Source organism: Hibiscus syriacus, unplaced genomic scaffold (assembly GCF_006381635.1).
Source record: "Hibiscus syriacus cultivar Baekdansim isolate YM2019G1 unplaced genomic scaffold, ASM638163v2 tig00110505_pilon, whole genome shotgun sequence".
Taxonomy (NCBI): domain Eukaryota; kingdom Viridiplantae; phylum Streptophyta; class Magnoliopsida; order Malvales; family Malvaceae; genus Hibiscus; species Hibiscus syriacus.
Window position 1 is genome coordinate 1,408,510 of NW_024062765.1, and position 6,834 is coordinate 1,415,343.

At 28.9% G+C, this 6,834-nt stretch overlaps 1 pseudogene; it reads right to left on the minus strand.

Annotated features, from left to right (window-relative positions):
• Nucleotides 1-3,658: 3,658 nt before the first annotated feature.
• LOC120129982 lies at nt 3,659-5,406 on the minus strand (annotated as a pseudogene).
• Between the last annotated feature and the right edge of the window lie 1,428 nt (nt 5,407-6,834).

The following is a 6,834-nucleotide window of genomic DNA, read 5'->3' on the forward strand; positions in this document are numbered from 1 at the left end:
AACCGCCTGAAGTTGACGACTCCGACGATGAACCAGAACAACACAAGGAACAAGCACGAGCAGAGGATCAAATGCCTCCATACTTTCGATCCTTTATGGAGACATTCGATTTCCGATATGCTTCCATGGATTCTCGCTTCACTTCCATAGAATCTCATTTATCCACAATGGGAGCTCAACAATTGGAAATTCTCCGGGAGATGCGCACAAACAACGCTTCTATGAATGAACGCATTGATGCACTCTCACATGAGATGGCCACTATGCGAGCTCATTTTCCTCCTCCCGATCCTCCTACGGATGCTTGATTCTGTGTTATGCTTTAGTACTTTGAACTTAAAGCTTATTGTTTCAACATTTTGAATGTTTTTTGATTGTTTTTACTTTGGTTGTTGGATATTTGAACTAATTTGATGAATTATGGATGTTTGAACTTATATTTCTATATATTTGGTTTGGTTAAATTTATTCATTATTGCATCATATACATCAATTAGATATATGACCAATTTTGCCATATCACATTGTTTATGAATATTGATTATGAAGCTAATGGCTAACGTTTCTCTTGATTGTGTTCTTAGCAGCTTAAGCTATATCTATTATAATCAATTGGCTAAGTATTTTTCAAAACCTTGTTTAGAGTTCTTTTAAAAAGTCTTTTTGATTTAACAAAAAGGGGAGAAATGTTAAAGTGAGAAGTGTTAAAGTAAGGGGGAGTAATTTCAAACTTGATTTATTTCAAACTTGATTTTAAAATAAAATCTTAAAATTACTAAAATGTTTTGTTATATAAAAAAAGGGAGATTGTTGAAAACATTTTGATGTTTCGATATAACAAATTAAGTTAAATGAATTTTAAGATTTTCCATAAGATTTTCTAAGTATATTCGATATAATTATTCGAATATCAAAATAGTACTCCAAATCTTTCAAATGTCATTTTTAATCCTTACTCAAGTGTAAAATTAAGTTTTAATCTTAAAATAATTTCAAAACAATTTTACAAAATATTTCGAACCATTTCAAAGTCAAAAATTCCAGATTGCTCAGAGGGAACTGATTCCCCCCAAGGGGGTACCGATTCCCCTGAATGGTTTGGCTCCGAGAAAAACAGAATGCTCAGAGGGAACCGATTCCCCCCCAAGGGGGTATCGATTCCCCTCTGTTTAACGGTCGAAATATTTGAATTTTACACTTAGGGAACCGATTCCCCATGAGGGGGTACCGATTCCCCCCACGATCCAAGCAGAAATATTAATTGTTTTCACACTTAAACGGCTCTAATAACTTCATTGATGATCCTCAATGTTCAGAAGTGATTCAAGGTGTATTTAAACAAGCTTAGAAGCCATTGATCAACAACAAGAAACAACAATTAACTAGAATCAAGCACTACAACAAAATTTCTTATTTGTGGCATCTAGGTTATTGTCACTAAAATTTCAATTTATGTCACTAGATGTATTTTGTAACGTAAAAGTCAATGTTACGATGATCGTCACCCTAGGTGTGTCACTAAATGTCAAAAGTGACGATGTATGTGTTATCTTCATGTATTGTTAAATATATAGTGATGCTAATGGATAACGTCACAATTTAATTCGCATTCAGTGACAATTACTTTTGTCACCAAATGATGTACATTTTCGTCATTAATAAATCATATCTTCACCAATACCACAATAATTTCATTGTATACGTGACGAAAATACAATTGTCACATTGTTAGTAACGTAGTATATCGTCACCTAATAGTAGCATGGATGACATTTATATATAACGTCACTATATATAATTAATATTAATGACAACTAATTATGTCACAAAATTATGTAAAATTTCGTTATTAATGATTTATATCATCACGAATAATACATTAAAATCAACCTATATGTGACGAAAGAGATATTGTCACATTTTTAGTGACATAATATAAATGTTACCTAAAAATATTATGAATGACGTTTATGCATAACGTCACTTTATAATTTATATTCTATGACAGTTGGTTACATCACTAAATTAAATAAGATTTCATTATTGATAATTTATATTGTCACAAATAATGCATTAAAATCAACTTATATGTGACGAAAGAGATATTGTAGCAAAACACAAATAATTTATATTCTATGACATTTTTAATGACAATATATATTAAAATAAAATTATTTATACAAATCTAAATAAAAAATAAAATAGTTCACTTATTGCAAAATAATAAGATTTAAACAAATATTTCACTAAATACATAATAATTTCATTTCTATAAATATAAAAATGTTTAAATGTTTACAGAAAATAAAAATAAAATGATAATAATATGACTTGTAGAATATTTCGTTGTAACAATCTCAATCCAAACCTTGAGTCGATTGTGATTCTGTTGATGTTGAGTTTGTGGTATCATTTGAAGCTACAAATTAAGATAATCAATATTATTTACTACAATTAATATTATATAATAATTTTTATTTGATTAACTATATTGTTTACCTGAAAATTGAAGTGATGACACTTGAATTTTTAATTGTTGTATCTGGATCAATTTCTTCATGTGTTTGGTTTGGAGCACCAATAACTTTTTGAGGTTCAGATTCTTGGGTTCGATTTTAGTTTACCGGAGACTTTTTGAGTTTCATTTTCTTGTGTTCCAATCCTTTTACGAGATACTTTGCCTGGTATCATCCCAAAACATATAGAAAAACTATTATAAATACTTTCACCAGCTTTTGCAATCGATTGCTCTTAGATATTAGAGGGAAATGCAAAGACGCATTAAACCACAACCAAAATCATCAATTATTATAGCACATCTGCTCTTCACTGGCAGAGCATTCTACAACTTAATTCATAAACACAACAGTTCGGTTACACTGAGAGAATGATTCATTTGCAATTCAACTACATTAATAATTATGCTAAATTACAGAATTTTGAAAACTTACACTGAAATGATGCTAATAACAATATTTTCAATCAGTTTAAATGGAAATGTAAATAAATTAACATAAACAAAAAGAATGATATAAATTTAAAATTCACAAACACATGCACCTAAAGGAAGCATAAATACATAGCAGAGTTTGAGAATACCTTGTGAAGGTGAAATTTTACATCATAAACATTTATTTATTAAATGAAGAATTATCAATGTGAAAAGGAAACAAGACATGCACAGGTTTTTGAATGAGTTTTCCAATCAAAGTGCACAATATCGAATAATAAAAGCAGCAACGTTTAGCAAAATTTAAGAAAAACTAACAATTATTTTGTAAAAAGCAGCAGCGTTTAGCAAAATTTAAAAGAAAAAACTAACAATTATTTTTGTAAAAAACAGAAGCGTTTAACAAAAAATCAGAAATCGAATAATAAAACTAACCTTAAACCATATGAATTCAACAATATCGAAAAAACCATATTTAACAACGAAGAAAATAAATTTAAAAGAAAACAAACAATTACTTGCAAATTAAAGTTGGAGAAACCTTTGTACTACTGCAATCTGAATCAAAACAAAAAATAATTATAAAAATAATAAAACTATAAAGCAAAATTATCTCAATATAGAATATAGTGTAGACACCTGTTTTGTCCGGGATTTTTATTGTTATTATTTTTATTTTTATAATTATTAAATATTAAATATTAAATATTAATTTGGTGATGTGTGGCACATACTCTTTATGTTTGTGTAAGTGCGGGTTGTACCTCCCTCTACTATATATGTTGCAATTGTCCAAGGTGCTCCGACAAAACCTAGCACTGCTGCATGATCTCCAACCTCCTGGCGCACAATCTTAAGGGACTCCCCAACAAAATGTAGTTTCTCCAAGTCAATAGGATGCAATGCCTTCAAGCAATCCTCAGAGTGCATCGGTGAATGAATGACAGGACCCCTTACTTCTTCAATGTTAAACGGGACACCGAATGTAGACAGTGGAGTAAGAATATCAGAGAAAATTATAACTCCATCAGGACGGAAAGCTTCCCAAGGCTGCAAAGAAATTTCCACAATGAGATCAGTTGTCTCAGACCTCTCTCTGAAGGGCGGATGTTTCTCTGCAAGCTTTCTGTAAACAGTCATATACCTTCCTGCCTGGCGCATCATCCATGCAAGAGGCCGACTTACAGGATCTCCTCTTGCAGCTTTAACCAACAATGGATCAGTAGTAGAAGAAGAGCAAGCTATTGAGAACTTCTTAATTCTCATTCTTTAGGAGAATAAACAAAAGCTCCAGGGAAATTACTAGTTTCATTTGAGTTAAAACCCAACCGCACTGTCAAGCTTGAGGATTTAACTCCCACGGAACTGCAAGCACTTGCTAGTGAAAAGCAGCTCCAAGAAGGGAGACTTAAAAGAATCAGACGACGTCATAATTATTTAAAAATTAAATAAAATACCAAAAATATTTAATAAAAAATAATTTTTTATATCACAAGTCATATTCAAAGCAAGTCATAACATATATAAGTTAAAAACCATAAAATCAAGTGAAACAAAATGATTCAAATTAACTACAACATAATATTTAAGGTAAAACATATTAAATAATAAATATAATTATATAACTATAATTAAAAAATAAATTTGGGGTTTAAAAATCATAACAAAATGATATTGTTTGGTTTAATTTTTTTTTAAAACAATCCCACATGGCTAAGAAACATAGAAGAGCATCCCAAAAGTCTAAAGAGTAAAAATATGAGAACAAAACAATCACACATTGCTAAGAAACATAGAAGCGCATCACAACTAACTTCTATAAATAATAGAGGTAATTTGGCATTCAAAATCATGGAGCCTTTTGGTGAGCATTGAGTGAACTATTCTTTCACTTCAATCAAGCTCGAATTTTAGGCTTCAATCGAGCTTCTAATTTTTTTTGAGTTCAAGTTTCAATATTATATTTCGAGTTTGAGTTGAACTTGATAATTTTTAGCTTGTGAGTTTGAGTTGAGTTGAGCTTACTTTTAAAGTTTTTAAGTTCGAGTCGAGCTCAGCAATACTCGAGTTCGACTTGGCTCGTTTAACAAACGACGTTGTTTGGTTTAATTTTTTTTTAAAAACAAAAATCCCGGTTTTTCCCGGTTTTTTCTGGTTTTTTCCGGTTTTCAACCGGTTCGGTTCGAATGGTTCAGCGGTTCTGGCCGGTTCACTAATAGCGGTTCAACTGGTTTAGATTGAACCGGACTAAGCAACGGTTTCCGGTTGAACCGACCGATCCGGTTTTCAAAACAGAGGTAGAGAGTGAATGGCGGCAGAGGGTTATTAAAAATGAAGTTTAGGTTTTATATTAAACCTAATTAAATTTTATTAAAATACTTCACATGTTGTCGTTTAGGGATAGAATCAACCCATTTTTCTTTATTTGGGTTAATCATTATAAGGGTCATGTCCATGTTTAAAGTAACACATTTTGGTCTTCATTTCAACGCTTTTTCTTTTTTAAATTTGTGAATCTAGCCCCTTAGTTTTCGTGGAATATTATTTTAGTCATTAGTGTCTTTTTATTATGTTTTCCTTTCTTTTACATTTAAAATCTTTTATTATTAAAATATATTTTTTTATTTATGGTTTTGATATTATTTAAAGATTAATTATTAAAATAGTAATAATTTAAAATAGTAAAAAGATTTCTCTTTAGAAATTTTAAAATTATAAAATAATTGAAGTAAATACTATTTTTAACAATTTCATAATAAATAATTACTCCAATGCAAAGTTTGATTCAATTAAAAATGTGTTAGGAGGAACAATAATAATCCTAAAAAAAAATCAACACACATACATGTTTTATAATATTAGCTTTTTTATATATAAAAGAGTGATATTTTATATTTTAAAATTATTGATGTTATATGTATCTAAATATACTAAACTTTTATGGGTATTTCTATGATCAAATATAAATATTTTTTTCTAAACACTTTGATGTAACATCATTGAAAACATAGAAGTATAATAATATATAAAAATCTTATGGTCATTTCTTTTTTACGATTTATTATTTTATGTTTTACTCTAAAAAATCTTTGAATGTGAGATAATCTAATATAGAATAATGTAAATAAAATAAAAAACACAAAAAAAAACTCTATACATTGTATTATTTAATAAGGTTGTTAGATTATCTTATTTTTTAACATTAAGTGACATATTTTCATGACGTCTTTTAAAATCGTCATATAAAAATAAGAGATAAAAACAAGTGACAAATAATTGATTTCGTCGTGTTAAAACAATTTTTTGTGACAATAATAAAATGTCACTTTTAGTGTCTTATAAAACATGACAAATTAAATTGTCACAAATAAAACTTATTAATGAAAAATGTGCAACGCCACTAATTCAAATTGAATCGTCATTATAATAAATCGTCACTAATACGTATTTTTCATTGGAGATAATTTTAAAACGTCATTATTTTATCTAAATTTCATTAAAAGGTTTCCCACTAAAAATTTTGGTGGGAAGATTTTGGCGCCAAACATATAGTAACAAAAATCAATGACCATTTTAAAAATTATCATAAAAGATATATCATTAATCAATAAATATGACGAAAATAAAAAAACGTCACATTATAGTATGTTTTGTGACGATATACGTAACGTCATATAGAAATTTTGTCATAAATTGATAAATTTGTTGTAGTGAAGAGAGAATCAAAGAGAAATCATCAAACCTCAAGTTTGTGCATCTCAAGCCTATTTTTTATTCAATATTCATTTTTCTTTCAAGAACACTACTTGTACTCAATTGTATTCATTATTGAGTGTTCTTTTCTTTGTTCTAGAATTGTGCAAACAATTTACCTTGTGAGGATT